Source organism: Pan troglodytes, chromosome X (genome assembly GCF_028858775.2).
Source record: "Pan troglodytes isolate AG18354 chromosome X, NHGRI_mPanTro3-v2.0_pri, whole genome shotgun sequence".
Taxonomy (NCBI): domain Eukaryota; kingdom Metazoa; phylum Chordata; class Mammalia; order Primates; family Hominidae; genus Pan; species Pan troglodytes.
The window spans coordinates 115,421,040-115,440,231 of record NC_072421.2 but is presented as its reverse complement, the minus strand read 5'-3'; the positions used below and the strand labels follow the sequence as shown (position 1 = coordinate 115,440,231).

At 35.2% G+C, this 19,192-nt stretch overlaps 1 protein-coding gene across 21 annotated transcripts in view; it reads left to right on the top strand.

Moving 5' to 3' along the window:
* KLHL13 (kelch like family member 13) overlaps window positions 1-19,192 on the top strand; it is a 218,669-nt gene that overhangs the window by 176,661 nt on the left and 22,816 nt on the right. The gene's annotated exons all lie outside the window — the stretch shown is intronic.

The following is a 19,192-nucleotide window of genomic DNA, read 5'->3' as shown; positions in this document are numbered from 1 at the left end:
AAAAGCCAAAACTGACAAATGGGATCTAATTAAACTAAAGAGCTTCTGCACACCAAAAGAAACTATCATCAGAGTGTACAGGAATCCTACAGAATGGGAGAAAATTTTTGCAATCTGTCCATCATACAAAGGGCTAATATCCAGAATCTACAAAGAACTTAAACAAATTTACAAGAAAAAAACAAACCACCCCATCAAAAAGTGTGTGAAGGATATGAACAGACACTTCTCAAAAGAACACATTTATGTGTCCAACAAATATATGAAAAAAAAGCTCATGATTACTGGTCATTAGAGAAATGCAAATCAAAACCACAAGGAGATACCATCTCATGCCAGTTAGAATGGTGATCATTAAAAAGCCAGGAAACAACAAATGCTGGAGAGGATGTGGAGAAATAGGAACACGTTTACTCTGTTGGTGGGTGTATAAATTAGTTCAACCACTGTGGAAGACAGTGTGGTGATTCATCAAGGATCTAGAACCAGAAATACCATTTGACCCACAATCCCATTACTGGGCATATACCCAAAGGATTTATAAATCATTCTACTGTTAAGACACATGCACACGTATGTTTATTGCAGCACTGTTCACAATAGCAAAGACTTGTAACCAACCCAAATGCCCATCAATGATAGACTGGATAAACAAAATGTGGCACATACACACCATGGAATACTATGTAGCCATTAAAAGGATGAGTTCATGTCCTTTGCAGGGACATGCATGAAGCTGGAAACCATCATTGCCAGCAAAGTAACACAAGAAAAGAAAACCAAACACCAGATGTTCTCACTCATAAGTGGGAGGTGAACAATGAGAACACATGGACACAGGGAGGAGAACGTCACACACCAGGGCCTTTCGGGGTGGGGGGCTAGGGGAGGCACAGCATTAGGAGAAATACCTAATGTAGATGATGGGTTGATGGGTGCAGCAAGCCACCATGGCACGTGTATACCTATGTGACAAACCTGCATGTTCTGCACATGTATCCCAGAACTTTAAGTATAAAAAAAAAAATAAATCCCTCTAATCCTCTAATATATGAAAACGAGTCTTCGGCTATTTTTGTTTGTTATACATCTGAGGATAGATTTTTAAGGTGCTCAAAAAAAAGCTGTGTAAATGGTTTACTTGTTGATTTTTCAAGTTATGGGAAGAGAGAATAAGGGGTCAAACAGATAGGAAAAGTATGTGAGGAAGAAGTGTTTTTGGTATACTAAAGTGCTCTCGCTAAAGAAAAATAAGAAATACCTCACTACTATACTCCTACCTAATGTAATGCCCATAGTAGTCATGAGTTAAAGCCAATTATTGTGGTCCTGCTAATTTTTAAAATTTACTAGAAACCAAACAATGATTGCCACTGTAGTGCAGTGAGAGATATTTAAAGCAATGGTTCTCAAATTTTAGTGCATGTCAGAATCATCAGGAGGGCTTGTTAAAACACTGAACGCTAGGTCCCAAACCAGAATTTTTTAATAAAAAACTCTGGGGGATAAGGCCCAGGAATTTGCATTTCTAACAAGTTTCTAGATGATGCTGCAGATCAAGGAACATAGTTTTAAGACCATTGTTCTAGAGGTGGGACCTTCTTCCACCGAGTCATGGCCTTTTCTTTTCTCCCTATATATTTTATGGAGGTTATAAATTATTGTTACAATGGATAAACATTAGAGATAACTTAAATATCTATCAGTAGGTGAATCGTTGCATGAAATATGTTGCACCAAAACTATGCAATGCTGTGCAGCCACCAAAAAGAGTAATATCTGTACATATTGAATGGAAAGAATATAAGATACTAAAAAAAAGTAACAGGGAAAATGTGATACATCCATGCAATGTAATATGATCCAGCTATTTTAAAAGATGAAGTACTAATACATGCTATCATATGGATGAACTTTGAAAACATTATGCTAATTGAAAGAGGCTAGTCACCAAAGTCTGTGTTTTATGTGATTTCATGTTTTATGTGATTCCATTTGTATGAAATGTCCAGAATAAAGAAATCTATAGAGACGTAAAGTAGACTATTGGTTGCTTACAGCTAGGGAAATTGGGGGGATATGAGAGTGAAAGCTAAAGGTACAGGATTTCTTTTTGCAGTGATAAAAATATTCTAAAGTTGACTCTGGATATCATTGCATGTATCTGTGAATATACTAAAACCATTGATTTGTGCACTTTAAATGGGTAAATTGTATGGTATTCAAACTGTATCTCAATAAAGCTATTAAAAATGTAACAAGGCAATATGTATTGTATAATCCTTTTTATCAGTAGAAAAATTATACAATATGTATACACATGAATGTGAATGCATAGCAAATGGTATGGAAACACTAGGGAAGCTGAGGAATAATGTCATCTTTTGCTCTGTAAAATCCTACAATGTTTAATTTTTATTTACAATGGAAATATTTTTCTGCATAACCTCTGTAATAAAAAATATATAACAGCTGACAAAACAAGTGTAACTGGGTCTCAGAGCCCTTAGCTCTGCCATGCCTTAGCTCATTGGTCCAGGCTGAGAAAGAACAGTGATGTGAAAGTAACTGGAAATTTTGTGTTACTTGAAGATAATTTTTCTTCAACTGATTTTTTATGTTGTTACAATATTTCCTGTGGTAGCATAGAGATACCACTCTATGTTGCTATTAAAACCCTTCTATGCTCTATTTAAAAGTCTATTAAAAATTATGTTTTCACAAATTGAGATTTTTAAGGCCAAGCACTAACAGGGAACATTTTTGTATCAATCTTAGGTGTGTTGTTGTCAAGAGAACAAGCTAGAGAAGTGTTTAATGTGTAAATGTTATCATTGTTTTAAAATTAGCAATAACACATACTCCGGCTTCAAAAGGCATTGAAAGTAGCTGTCAGGGGAACTGATCCATGGGGAGAAACTGTTGTAATAAGCCTCACTCTGCAGGATTACCCACTACCAAATTGTAGTGAGAAGGACATGGGTTTCAGCCAAAACTAGAATTCTAATCGTGCCCCTTATTAGCTAGTTATGTGACTTTGGGAATGTCATTTATACTCTCTGGCCCAGCTTTTTTTATTTGTAATCTGGGTAAGAGATTTGAGGATTAAGTGTCACAATTTATGGAAATAAGGTGCATAATAAATATTCATTTATTTTCCTTCCACTTGAGGTAAATGGAGAAGGTCTCACAGGGAATAGAGCTGATCAGAAGTTATGGGTATACCACAGGGAACTCCTGAGCCCCTGGGTCATTAATGGACCAGGCTCTGGCTATGGGATGTGGTTCCTCTCAGACTAGGGTCTTTCCTCTTTCTCTTTAAGTCTCACCTAGACAGAGCAGAACAGTGAGGGTAGGAGTCATGGTGTCTCCCACTGGATAAGATTGGGCAGATGGATGAGGCCACTTATTTTCTGCCATGACTATTGAAGAAAACAGAAAATAGTTAATGAATTAAATGATTATGTATTAATGTGATTATATAATAAAAAAAGAAGTTATGGGTATACCGAATAAGGTATCCATCTGGTTGGCTTGAGCAGGCGGTTGGCTTGAGCAGGTCTAGCAGGTTACTCATCTCCATTAAATGGCTTCAGCAAACTAGGCTGTCAAAGAAAATTCCTAGAAAGTCATTTGATACCTAACAGGCTTGGATTCCTAGAATCTTGAACAAGTTCCAGGATAATCCATGACTGAGTTGGCAGGGCAAATGACTTTTACTCAAGTAAGAAAGATTAACTAAGGTTAGCTTAAGTAGTGATTGGTAAAATCAAGGATTATTTCATTTCCCTCACTCCTTGGCTACTACTACATCTGTGGTTATTTCTCATGGAAACCTTCTATTCTTTCACTTCTCCCTATTATTCCAGGTTGTCAGCATCTTTCTCTTACTGTCCTATCATATGGTAATTCACTGAATGATAACTTTCCTAGCACCTTCAGTTTTTAAAATAATAGCTTTATTGAGATATGATTCACATACCATATAATTCACCCATTTATTGTGCAAATCAATGGCTTTTAGTATATTCACAGGATTGTGCAACTGTCACCACAATCAATTGTAGAACATTATAATCACCTCAAAAAGAAGCCCATATTTGTTAGCAGTCACTCCCCAGTTGCCCCCAACTCTTTTCTCAATATGGCAACTGATTGGTTTGGCTCTGTGTCCCTACCTAAATCTCGTGTCAAATTGTAATCTCCAGTGTTGGAGGAGGGGCTTGGTGGGAGGCAATTGGATCATGAGGGTGGATTTCCCTTTTGCTGTTCTCGTGATAGTGAGTGAGTTCTCAAGAGATCTAGTTGTTTGAAAGTGTGTAGCACCTCCCCCTTCACTCTCTTCCTCCTGTTCTCACCATGTCAGATACGCCTGTTTCACCTTCCGCCATGGCTGTACGTTTTCTGAGGCTTCCACAGCCATGCTTCCTGTATAGCCTGTGGAATGATGAGCCAATTAAACTTCTTTTCTTTGTAAATGACCAGTTCCAGGTATTTCTTTATAGCAGTGTGAGAATGGATTAATACAGCAACCATTTATCTTTTCTCTGTTTCTGTAGATCTGTCTATTCTGAGCATTTCATATAAATGGAATCATACAATATGTGGTCTTTTGTGACTAGTTTCTATTACTTACCATAATGTTTTCACCGTTCGTCTATATTGTGGCATATAACATGCTTCCTTCCTTTCTGTGTTCAAATAATATTCCATTGTGTAGGTATTTTGTTTATGTATCCATTCATTGATAAGCATTTTTTTCATACATTTTGGCTTTTATGAATAAAAGCTATGAATATTCATGTGTAAATGTCTGTGAGGACATGTTTTCATTTCTTTTTGGTATATACCTTAGAGTGGAATTACTGGATCCTATGGTAATTCTGTCTAATTTTTTGAAGAACTGCCAGTGTTTTCCAAAGTATCTGCACCATTTTATATTCACACTGGCAGTGCATGAGGGTTTTAATTTCTCCACATTCTTACCAGCATTTATTAACTGTCTTTTTAAAATTATTATAGCCATCCCTGTAGATGTGAAGTAGTTTTGATTTGCATTTCTCTGATTGCTAATCATGTTGAATATCTTTTTTTTTTATGCTTATGGCCATTTGTATGTGATTCTGGAAGAAAAAAAATCTTATTCTTGTTCTGTGCCAAGTCACCAGGAAAGAAGAAAACAAACCAAAACAAACAGAAAAAGAAATCCTTTACCCATTTTTCAGTTGGGTTGTTTATCTTTTTATTACTCAGTAGTAAGGGTTCATACACACATATATATTATATTACATATATGTGTATATATATATTTTACATATATATGTATTCTAGATACAGATCCCTTATCTGATACATGATTTACAAGCATTTTCTCCAAGCACCTTCAGCTTTATGGTCCCTTCTTGTTCTGCTAATTGCTTTGCCAATCTCCAATTCTTTATCCATTCAGCCATATAATCTTTACTTCTGTATTATCTTGGCAAAGTTAGTAGGAGAGAGGGTCAAGGAAAATGCCTAGAAGGGTTTGGATTTTTCACTATTCCCTAAACATATATTGTGTGTTCATATGCCAGTGCATTTGTACACATTACCTCTCCCTGGAATGCCCTTACTTCACTTTTCCTGTCTGATAAACCTCAATTTATTTATAATGACCTTTCTTTCTTTTTAAAAATTATTTATTTTTAGCTTAGATTCAGGGTGACGTGTGCAAATTTGTTACATGGGTATACTGTGTGATGCTGAGGTTTGGGCTTCTAATGATTCCATTGCCCAAGTAGTGAACATAGTACCCAACAGGTAGTTTTTCAGCCCTTCTCCCATTTCTCCCTTCCTCCTTTTAGAATCCCAGTGTTTATTATTTCCATTTTTGTGTCCATGTGTACCCAATGTTTAGCTCCTACTTATAAGTGAGAACATATAGATATTTTAGTTTCTGTTTCTGCCTTAATTTGCTTGGGATAATGGCCCCCAGCAGTATCCATGTTGCTGCAGAGGACATGATTTCATTGTTTTTTATGGCCGTATAGTATTCCATGGTGTATATGATCCATCTTAAATGGATGGTACCTCTTCTGTTAAACTTTTCTTGACCCAAGCAGAGTTAGTAGCTTCTTCTATTCATACATTTTATCTGTTATAAATATCACCTATCAGTGAGCTCCTCAAGGTCTAGGATCTAAGTTGTTGTTTCTGTATGCCTATGATCAGTACATGATGCTGCTTAATAAATGTCCACCTTTTGTATTATTAGCATACTAGTTATCATTAAAAGAGATGCTACTTTGCTATAAAGAAGCTTTTTAGTTTGATGTACTCCCATTTGTCTATTTGCTTTTGTTGCTTCTGCTTTTGAGGACCTATTAAAAAAATCCTTGCCCAGCCTAATTTCATGAACATTTATCCCGTATTTTCTTCTAGTAGTTTCAAAGTTTTGGATTTTACTTTTAAGTATTTAACCTATTTATAGTTGGTTTTTGTGTGTGGTGAGAGACTAGTTTCATTCTTCCATATGTGGATATCCAGTTTTCTTGGCACCATTTATTGAATAGACTGTCCTTTCCTCATGTGTGTTCTTGGCACCTTTATTAAAAAAATCACTTGGCTGTAAATACATGGATTTATTTCTGGGTTCTCTGTTCTGTCCCATTGGCCTGTGGGTCTGTTTTTATGCCAGAACCAGGCTGTTTTGTTTACTATAGCTTTGTAGGACATTTTGAAACCAGACAGTGTAATGACATCAATTTTTAAATTTTTGTTCATGATTGCTTTGGCTCTTCAGGCTCTTTTGCATTTCCAAATGAAGAGACAACCTCCAGAATGGGAGAAAGTACTTGCAAACTATGCATCTGATAAGAAGTTAATATCCGAAATGTATAAGGAACTCAACAGCAAAAAAAAAAAAAAAACATAAATTATCCAATTAAAAATGAGCAAAAGACCTGAATAGACATTTCATTTCTCAAAATAAGACATACAAATGGCCAACAGATATATGGAAAATTACACAACAACACTAATTATCAGAGAAATGCAAATCAGAACCACAATGCAAAATCATCTCATCCCAGTTAGAATGGTTATTATAAAAAAGACAAAATATAACAAATTCTGGTGATGATGTGGAGAAAAGGGAACTCTTAAATACTGTTGGTGGAAATGTAAATTAGTACAGCAATGATAAAAAAATAGTATGGAAGTTCCCAAAAAACTAATAATGGAACTACCATATGATCCAGCAATCCCATTACTGGGTATATATCCAAAGGAAATCAGCATGTTGGAGAGACATTGGCACATTCATGTTTATTGCAGTAGCGTTCACAATAGCTAAGACGTGGAATTAAACTAAATGCTTGTCTACAAATGAATGGATAAAGAAAAAAATTTTATATCTACATCTATATATAAATGTGATACAGATAGATAGATACAATGGAATACCATTAAGGAATAAAGTAGAATGAAATCCTGTAATTTGTGGCGGTATGGATGAACCTGGAAGACATTATGTTAAGTGAAATAAATCAGGCAATGAAAGAGAAATACTGCATGTTCTCACTCATATTTGGAATCTAAAAACGTTAATCTCATAGAAGTAGGGTAAAATAGTGGTTACCAGAGACTGGGGAGGGTAGGGGAGAGGAGAGGACTGGGAAAGATTGGTCAATGAGTACAAAGTTACAGTTAGGAAGAATAAATTTTGGTTTTCTGTTACACAGTAGGGTGACTATAGTAAATAACAATGTAATATATATTTCAAGAAAGCTACAAGAGAAGATTTTGAATGTTATTGCCACAAAGCCACAAAGAAATGATAAATATTTCAGATGATGGATATAATAATTACCCTGATTTGATCATTATACTATGTATACATGCATTGAAACATCACATTGTACCCCATAAATATGTACAATTATTATGTGTCAATTATAATTAAAAATTAAATTTTAATAAGAAATAATACATATAAAGAGCTTAGCCCTGGGATATAGAAAGTACTGTGTCTTTTTAATGCTATTATTGATGTTGTGTGTGAAATAAATTAATTTGAATGGCAGCTTATAAATCACTTTCATATATACTTTCCTCATTGATACTTGAAAAAAATGCTATGAGGTACAAAAGGCAAGAATTGTTATCTCCATTTTATAGATAAGGACGCTGAAGCTCAGGGAGATTAGGAGGCTTGCCCAAGTTCACATAGCCAGTAAGTGATAAATACTGAGACAGATTTGATGATGGTGTAGTTTTGTATTTTTATTTCTACTAGTCTTGCTCTAAATTGTCTTACCTTTTAAAATACAATGTCTATAAATATTGTGTTCATTAACTATAAATGTAAAAACATGTATTAGCAAAGGCTAAAAGATAGTTTGGAATGAATGATATAATAAATATTTTATTCTTGATAGAAACAGCAGAATTACACAGAATGTCTTCTTGCTGGCTTGCCTTTCTTCCGTTCACCTACTGAAAAGAAAAAAAAAATCAGGGAGAAAAATGTTAACTGCCAGTTGAAAACATCCCTTTCATCCTTAAGACCTGGAGGCCATAACGAGGGTATCATGCTTCAGCTGGTGGCAGTGTATATTAATTACAGAATACTTAGGTATATGGAAACATCATTTCCTGATTACTGGCGATACTCAAACCTATAAAGGTGGAAAATGCCTCGTTACTCTGGCTATGTGGGCCTCTAGTTGACATTTTCTCATTTTAAGATTGGTGCCTATTGGACTGCTCTTTTTGTGTTTTCCTCACTTATAGCTATTTACTTTCTCTCTTCATTTTTAGTTCTAAAGTCAATGTAGGATATCATTTTATAGTCTTATCCTCTAGCTAATAGAATGTTAAAGAAATGGGTTATTGTAAGAGCCTATACAGATTAACATGTGTTGCCTTTCCCTGGGTTAATTTCTCTGAATGTTTATCCTGAGGTAAATGCTTGGGTTGCTGATAATGTCATGTTGATGAAGTATATCCTTTTTCTCAACATTATGATCATAAAATAAACAACTTTAAAAATATAATGTTAGTACGTTGTTAACATAAGAAACAGGCATAATGATTAAGATAATTTACATTTTATAAAATAAGAGTTCAAATAGTCTAGATTCTTGTGGTTTTTATGAAAATGATACTTTTAATTTCTTTTCATTTCCTGAATGGCAGCTAGAATATAGGGAAATGAGTCTATAGTTTTTCTTGGGCATAGCTCTTGGGGCACTCAGGTTGGGGTACAATAAATTATTCTTATTCTTCGAATTGACTGTGCATCTTTAGGATAGAAGTTGGAAGACTGTCTGCTGCTTTCCCTTTTTAGGCCACTTCAGTGTGTTCTTGTCCTGCTCTCTCAATTGAGTATTTTTGGTTATTTGCTAGTGTCGAAGTGATAGAGAGGGCTATCACATACCAACTTGAAAGTCAAGTATGCTGGAATACATAATTTGAATTTCTGATTGTTGCTAGTATATAGTAATACAGTTTGTTATTAATTATTGATCTGGCATTGTGCAACCTTGGTAAACTGACTTATCAGTTCTAGCAGCTTTTTTGGTAGATTCTATAGGTTTTCCTATATAGGCAATCATTTTGCCTATAAATAAGCCTGCCTGCCTGCCTGCCTGCCTGCCTGCCTTCCTTCCTTCCTTCCTTCCTTCCTTCCTTCCTTCCTTCCTTCCTTCCTTCCTTCCTTCTTTCCTTCCTTCCTTCTTCCTTTTCATCCTTTCTTGCCCTCCCTTCCTTTCTTTTCTTTCCCCTTTCTTCCTTTCTTTTTCTTTCCTCTTTTCTTTTTTTTTCTTTTCTTTTTTCTTTCCAGTCTGATGCCTTTTTTTCCTTACCTTATTGCACTGGATAAAACCTCTAGAAAAATGGTGAAAGCAATCAGTCTTTCACCATTAAGTATGATGTTATCTGTAGGTTTGAGGAAGTTCTCTGGTATTCTTAGCTTGCTAAAAATTTATTTTAATTTTCTAATTTTTTTTTTGAGACAAGGTCTCATTCTGTCACCCAGACTGGAGTGCAGTTGCATGATTTTGGCTCACTGCAACCTCCACCCAGGCACAAGCAATCCTCCTACCTCAGGCTCCAGAGTAGCTGGGACTATAGGTGTGTGCCACCACACTCGACTAATTTAATTTAAGTTTGTTTTTTTTTTTTTTTTTTTTGTAGAGACGATGTCTTACTATATTGCCCAGGCTAGTCTCAAACAGCTGGGCTCAAGCAATCCTCCTGCCTCAACCTCCCAAAGTGCTGGGATTACAGGCATGAGCCACCACATCTGGCGAGTTTGCTTTTTTAAAAAACAGGAATGGATGTTGGATTTTGACAAATGCCTTTTTTTTCTGTAGTCATTAAGAAATGATCTTAGCATTTTTCTTTTTCAGTCTGTTAGTATGGTGATTTATATTGATTAACTTTTGATTGTGAAAGCAACCTTGCATTGGAGGTATAAACTCTTCACTTGGTCATGATGTATTTATTATTCTTATATATCAGTAAATTTGGCTTGTTAAAATTTTGTTGAAAATTTTTACATCTTTGTGCCCGATGGATTTTGATCTTGGCTTTCTGTGATTGTCTTGTCTGGTTTTAGTATTAGAATAATGCTGGCCATGTAGAATAACTTGGGATATATGCTCTCCTCCTAATATTCTGGATTTCTTTGTGGGGTATTGGTGTTCTTTCTTCCTTAAATGTTTGATAGATTTCATCAGTGAAACCATTTCATCTTAGAGTTTTCCTTGGGGAAACAATTTTAAATTAAAAATTGATTTTATAGTAGACATGTAGCTATTTAGCTTATCTGTTTCTTCTAAAACTTTAGTAGCTTGTGTCTTTCACAGAATTTGTCCATTTAAACTGAGTTGTCAAATTTATTGGCATGAAGTTGTTCATATTTCCTTATTATCCTTTTAATACCTGTAGAATCTCTAGTTTATGCCACTTCTATTCATCCTGGCATTGGTAATTTGTATATTCTGTCTTTTTCTCACCTAATCCGTCTTGTTAGAGTTTTGTCAGATTTATGGATCTTCTCAGAGGAACAGCTTTTTGTCTTATTGCTTTTTCTGTTTTTCTGTTTTCTATTTCATTGATTTCCACTATGATCTTCATTATTGCAATTCTCCTGCCTAATTTGGGATAAATTTGCTCTTCTATTTCTAGTTTTTTAAGAAGGAAACAGATCTTTCATAGGAGGTGTTTCTTCTTTTTTAGTATAGTCATTGACTGATATAAATTTCCCCTAAGTAGAGCTTCATCTGCACTCCACAATTTTTGATGTTATATTTTCATTTAGTTCAAAATGCTTACGAGTTTTTCTTTTGATTTCTTTATGGGTTATTTAGAAGTATGTTTTAGTTTCAAAACATTTAGGGATTTTCCAGAGATTTTTCTATTTTTGATTTCTAATATAATTAAGCTGGGGCCAGAGAACATATTAATAATTTGTATGACTTGAATCCTTTTAAATTTTTTAAGACTAGTTTTATGGCCCAGAATATGATCTATCTTGTAAATGTTTCACATATACCTGAAAATAATTTGCATCCTACTGTTCTTCGGTGAAGTATTCTGTAAATGCCAATTAGGTCAAGTTGGTTGATAGTGTTGTTTCAGTATCCTTGCTAATTTCTGTATATTTACTGGTTTTTGTCACCTTTAAGAATGGTATTGAAATCTCCAATTATAATTGTAAATTTGTTTATTTCTATTTGTAGTTCTCTCAGTTTGCTTCATGTATTTTGAAACTCTGCTATTAAACACACAAACATCTAAGGAATTTATGTTCTCTTGGTAAACTGACCTTTATTATGAAGTTACCTGATTAATTTTTGGTACTATGCTCTGAGATCTATTTTGTTTGGTATTGTAGTCAAGCTAGGTTTATTTTAATTAGTGTTTGCTTTGTATATCTTTTACCATCCTTTTACTTTTATTTTTGTAAATTAACATACAGTAAAAGTCAATTTTTTATTAGTACATACTTTTATGAGTTTCAACATATATATTGTTTCATTTAATCTCCAGAATTATGACACAGAACCATTCCATGACCTCAGCATACTCCCTCCTGTTAACCCTTGGTAGTTATACCCACCACCATCCCTAAACCCTGGAAGCTACTGATCTGTTTTCTGTCGCTTTATTTTTGTCTTTTTGGAAATGTTACATAAATGACATTATATGATCTGTAAGCTTTTGGGGCTGGTTTCTTTTACCTAGTATAATATTTTAAGATTCATTCATTTTGTTGTGTATGTCAATAGTTTGTTCCTTTTTACTGTTGAGCAGTATTCCATGGTATGGAACTTTGTGAGGTCTCTTCTTCATTCTCCTCCACCTGGGCCATCTTCCGAATTCTTTCCAGTTGCTAGGGCTCTATTTTGGCCCCTTGGCCTGAAAGCTGGGACCTTATTTTCCCTGCTCTGCCACACAGTTATCATGGCTGCACCCACATCTTGGCCCAAAGACAAAGAGAGAGGAACTGAATTGAATATTCACCACAGAAAGACAATCACTGCTTCTCTGACCAAGGAGAAAGGTTCCTCTTTTTCAGGGTTTTAGGCATCTGCCACCCCCACTGTCACCATTGTCACTCTTGCTACCAATGCCTTGAAATTGCCTTGGGATCCAGGCCAGGCCGGGAGAGGCGGGGTGGGGCGGGGCGGGGCGGGGCGGGGCGTCCTCTCCAAGCTCTCTGAGCTTTGAGAATCTTCTTCTCTTTAAGAAAGAAGTGGCCGGGCGCGGTAGCTCAGGCCTGTAATCCCAGCACTTTGGGAGGCAGAGGCGGGCGGATCACGGTCAGGAGATCGAGACCATCCTGGCTAACATGGTGAAACCCCGTCTTTACTAAAACTACAAATTAGCCGGGCGTGGCGGCATGCGCCTGTAGTCCCAGCTACTCGGGAGGCTGAGGCAGGAGAAGGGCGCGAACCCGGGAGGCGGAGGTTGCAGTGAGCCGAGATTGCACCACTGCACTCCAGCCTGGGCGACAGAGCGAGACTCCATCTCAAAAAAAAAAAAAAAAGAAAAGAAAATAAGTAGGGGGCTTCTCCTGGAGCTTTTTCTGTCTGTTGACAGGTGACTGTTTCCAGCTTATGTGATGCCCTAAGTCCAGGTCGGGGTAGACTGGGAAATATAAGATAGGGGGTGGGGTGAGGTGGGGACTCACCATCAGCTTGGTGAAAGTTTGCATTCTGATTTTCTTTCTTAATTCATCTGCTCTCATTAACATGTGGTTTTCATTTACTTTTAAGCTTTGTGAAATTGCACCAGGCCAGCATTTATTCTAGAGCAAACTTTCCCCCAGTACTGAGGCAGAATCCTTTTGACGATGGTGACAGTGGGGGTGGCAGATGCCTAAAACCCCAGCCTTGTAAGGTTTCCACTCATGGTTTGACTAGAAACGACTTCCAGCCCTTTGTGAACCTTGGAGAGTATTCCTTGTGCTCTTTTTTGGCGGTTCTTTCTGCAGACAAAGATGCTTATCATTACTCGCTGGAATCCTTGAGGGTGACTGTTTTTCGAGCTCTGGAATCCTCTCTGTGTGCTGATCTCTCTTCTTATATTCTGTCCTATCTGCCTTGATGTCCCCAGACTCTCAGCTCTAGGAGAATACTAGGTTTTGCCTGGGTTCCCACTCCCTGCACCTCTGTCTGAAATCCATAGGCAGTAAATTTAGACAGTCATAGGGCTCACCCAATTTGTTTCTTATCTTTCACAGATCCCTTTCCTTCAATGTTTTTAAACTTTTTTTCCATATATTTTTGTTTGATTTTAAAGAGTTTCAGGACGTAATGTAAATGGAATCTCTCTTACTGGAAACATAAATTTATAGGATATAATTGAATAAGTAATGGTGAAATCCAGACTAAAAATGCCTAATTATTTTAGAGATGATTGTGTGAGAGATAGCTTTACAAAGGAGGTGGAATTTGGGCAGGTGTGGTGACTCACACCTGTAATCCCAGCATTTTGGGAGGCTGAGACAGGTGGTGGTTGGGGGGCATCCTTGAGGCCAGCCTGGGTAACATGATGAAACTCCTTCTCTACAAAACAACAACAACAAAGGAGGTCCAATTTAAGCTAGTCTTTGAAGGAGGAAGGATATTCCAGGTGAAAAAAAAATTTTATCACCAATGTGATAGTTTGGAGAACAACCTGATAAGACGGGTCAGAGTATATAGGGAACTAATAAAAAATAAGGTTGGGATCAGATCAAAGAAGTCTCTGCAAACCAGAAGTTGTGCTATATTGCAGTGATGGAAAGTCTTTACGTTTTTAAAGTCTAAGCAGTGTTATATAATAATGAGCACAGAGTTTAAAATTAATATAAACATTTATGTCCAGCCTATATATTTCTTTTAACTTAAGTGCATCTGTTCCTTTTTCTGTCCTTTGAATAAAATGAAGAGCAGCCTCATAAAAACATGGCTGGTATTGTTTTTATCTAATACATTACATTTACATAACATTGGAGTAAAGCCATTTCTTAACTTTCTTTAGTTCCTTAATCTTTGTTCATAGAACATATTTTCCATTATAATTTTAACTACTCTTTTCAGGATGTGTTTCGTTTTTTCTCTACTTAAAATGACAATGATCAAAACTAGATATAATATGCTAGTAAGTTTGTTCTAATGTAGAATTTAGTTGAATGATTTATCAAATTCCTTTTAAATACCTGACAGTATCAATGTAGCTTTTTTTCACAATAGCATTATATTTCACTTGAAAGCTATTGACATCCAAGTAATTTTTATACAAATTATTCATAGCTTGTCTGGTTTCCATGTTATAATCCTGTAATATCAAGTCATATTCTATTCTGTTTTAATATGATCATTTTAAAATTTATCAAACTCATTAGATGTTTCAGACTTTCTTTGTTTCCTGGTGTTAGATATGTACCTCTCTCTATTTAATAGAGGTTGAAGTTTTGATACATTGGATAAGTTTAATACAGTGAAGAGAAAAAACATGTTTTTAATGCTGTTTTCCAGCATCAAAATAGCATTAAATGACGCTATTTTTCCAGGATATGGAGAAGAAAATAAAGGAAGATATGGGGAGATTTATAGAAGAAGAAAGGGAAATATTAAAGAAATTGAGGACAGACAAACCCCTCTTAAATCAAACCCAAGGCACAGAGACAGAAAAGTAGAGAACTAAGATAAGTGTTGAGATAGAGAGACTGGAAAGATGATGAGTTTAAATCAACAGAAGCAGTTTTAAGGACATTCTGAAAAACTAATTAGAAACTGAACAATTTGCCTAAAGCAGAGCTGCATAGGTATATGGTATACTAGCATATGGAAACAGACAAAAATGTTCATGTAAATCTTTCAAGAAGAGTGAGTACAAGTTTGGTGAAAGAAAATGATTTTACAGTAAAAGGACTTATTTCGAGTGTGCAGGAATCTTTGAAAGGCTTCTTAAATAGGGGAAAAGATTTATGAGTGAAAGCAAAAAGTAGATATATAGAAGGCAGATGAGAATTTTGGAAGATAATGAACCTCTCTCTTTTTCTTTTAATGTATGCATACTTCACTAGAAGATTAGAGAATAAAAGGTGTTTAGAGAAATGATTGCCTTCTTGTACACAACAATGTGTATAGTCAGAAGGAGCTTCTCTTTAGACAGAACTGGGATATCCGGAAAATAATATACAAACAGGATGTTTAGAATTTGTTTGAAAACAATCTGAATTGACAGATATCATTTGGATAAAGATAGACATAACGTAGAATAAAATTCACTAATATGGAATTGGATAGTGGGGTCGTTCATTTATGCATATAAAAATAAAGGTTATGAAATGTTTAGAAAGGGACACTGTATGTTGTGAAAATAAATGTAAAACCTTACAAAAGCAGATAACTTGCCAAAGGTAGATACATTAAGCGTGGAATAAAAGACACTCCGAATTTGTTAAAAATGCTCTAGGTGCCTTAACTTCTTTTCTTTTGGGACACCAGATTATACTGAGAAAGGTTAAAGGATTTTTTAAAAACGATAGTGTAAAGGGACACAAAATGATAAAATCTGTGAAAAGAATAAAAGCTCCCGGTGTCTTAGCTGAGCAAAGCTGTCCAGATCTTGAGCATTGATTACATACCTCCACAAGCAGTTTGAATGGAATATGGACAAAAGAAGAAATTACACAGCTGACGATACATGATGCACAAGCGACTCCTCTTTTCAGAGGGAAAATAAAGTAATATGTAGTAGGAATGGAACATACTGACATTATTCAATTCCAATTGTAAAATATTTGCAGGAATATTTTAAAGGCAGGAGGCTAGCAAATAAGCCAAGAAGGTTTTTTTTTGTTTGTTTGTTTTTGTTCTTTAGTGGAAGAAAATAATGGATCAGATACAATCACTGCTTTTGAATAAACCAGAATTGCTTTATAAAGATATTGTCTACGTATGCTTTAGAGAAGAAGAATAAAAAACTATTTGATAAATAAACATAAAGGGGGCATACAGTACCTAGACTCATCTCATTAGTATCTTGACATCTCTTTTTTATGCCAATGCCCAAGGTATATTATTTCTCCCAAGAAAAATCAAATCCTTTAACTTGCCATTAGCTATTCAAAACTTTAAAAATAAATATCCTTCGAACCAACAACTTCAATCCTGAGAATATCTCCCACAGATATACTTAGACAACTAAATGTATGTACAAGGAAGTTAATTGCAGCATTGCTTATAACTGCAGAATTTGAGGGAAAACCTGAGTGTTCAACTAAGTGGGAATGGATAAATAACTTATGACATGCCCCTACTGTAGATTAGTGTGCATGCACTAAAAGAATGAAATAAATCCTGTGCACTGAGATAGAAGACTATCTGTGTTATCTGCTCAAGTGAATTTTAAAATGCACAACAGTATGTATAGTAACCCACTTTAAAGAGGCCTTTATATATTTTAACACAAGCATAATGTAGATTATGATATATAGAGAATGAGGTCTTGAAGTATGCTTACTAAACTGTTAACAGTGGTTACTTCTAGTAAGTGAAAGAGGTAGCCTTTAAGTTTTTAACTTATATCCTGTATTTTGACTTCAAAAAACATACAAGCACATATTTAATTTTTTAAACCTGAAATTTATATGAGGGATAAAACAAACACAAGTTTGGGAGTCAACGTTTTCTCCCCAACTCCTGGTTCACTACCTTTTCTCTTACCTTAACCTTTACTACTACCACAAACTACCACAAACGAACACTTTAAGCACAACTCATTTTATTATTGGGAGAGGTTTCACAAATAAGTTCCTGGTTTCCAGTTAACTTGTTGCAAAGTTTACATCCTACCCAATGTGACTACATGGCTTTAAAGTTACCAGTGGTAGCTTCTGAGTAAAATTTTGTTTGTTTGTTCATGCGTTAATGGAACATATATTAAGTACCAACAGTATGCCAAACACTGGGGAATTCAAAGATGCTAGTCTCTCAACTGTTTCAGCTGATGCTTGACTATCCTCTCCCACACCCTAGTGTCCTCATTCACTACTTCCCAGTACTCTACATTTGAAAGGTGATTCCCACAAATTTATTGCAATTTAGACCCCATATATCAATGCCGAGATCGCGCCACTGCACTCCAGCCTGGGCAACGGAGCGAGACTCTGTCTCAAAAAAACAAAACAAAGAGCTGAAGTGACTCTTCTCATGCCTTCAGCATGAGAATATTCCCTTAAAATTGGCATCTCTTTTTATAACATGAGCTATTATTATTTTATTTCTACTTTTCTAAATAACAGAGACAGCAGACGAATTAGCAATGGAAAATAAAAATAGTGGCATAGGATATATAATGTTTGGGTTTACAAAGAAAAAGGGGCATTTGTGAAAGATTTGATATTTTTTAACATAAACATGTCAATCATTGTTGGAAAAAGAAAAATATGATATATAATCTTGTTTTAAAGTGTATGTATAATGTATAAATAGTTTTGGAATAAAAATATTCATCTCTTTCCCTAGAGGGAGAGTGGCTGGATCAGATCATCTCTTTGAAGTTCCAGTTCTGTAATTCAAGCATTGTCTTTAAAAAGCTTTAAAATTAAAATGAGAAGCTTAACTAGGGTTTATACTACACATATGTGTAGGATCAATATTTTTTAAACTGCTTTCTTAATATGTTATACCTTTTGCTCTTTAAATCTGTGAAACAAAACATAGTTTTATTTGAAGTCATTAAAATATGAAGGGGACAGAGTAATCAATGCTATTGGTTCTTATTGTATTATATTATTAGAAAGCAATTTGTGTTTTTTGTGTATCTGTCTTCCTGATTTTTTATAATGAAACATTTCTATCTTTGAAACTACAGACTCAATCTTGCCAAAATGTTCATTTTTTGTATCATTGTTAAATTGCATATTGTTCCCTTTTGGTGTACTTTACTAGCCTGTTACAATCTTTTTAAATTCATTATTCTTAATCGACAAATAAACATTATATATAATTTGTCATGTAAAACATGATATTTTAATCACATCATGGTAAATGGGGTATCCATCCCCTAAAGCATACATCTCTGTACCCACAAAAATTAAAAATAAAAGATAAAAAACGAAAAACATGATGTTTTGAAATATGTGTATGTTGTAGATTCAACCTGTTATAATCTTAAAAGTGATTGTCATTCTTCCAACTTATATCAATAGAACAACTGTCTATTTGTCGTTAGTTGAGACCATCAGGGTGTAGTGAAAAAGCTAATCAACAAGGATTCTTCTCACCAGAGCTCTGTCACTCCTCTGAATTGTGGCTGCTAGCCTGTTAATTCTCCACTAAACCTTTAGGCATTTGGAGACAATTAAGTCTCATGTTGGGGTTTCCTGGGCTTTTTTTTGTTTTTTTCAAACAAAGATAGTTAAGTCTCAAACTTGAAACTTGAAAGATATTTGGCCAGACAGCAGCAATGTACTGAGTATAGGCTTCTCAAAGAGATGAAATAATACAATTAGTAGAAAGAACTATCGTGTACTTAATACAGTTGCTCTCTACTTTTCTTTCTCAACCTCCCCCAAAACAAAACAAAACCAAGATGCTTCAGTCAAGCACTATAAAAGGACTATTAAATTATCGCGAAAAGGAATGTTGGACAGTCTAATACTCTCATTCTGCAGATGGGAAAGTAGAAGTGCACATTGTAATTATTT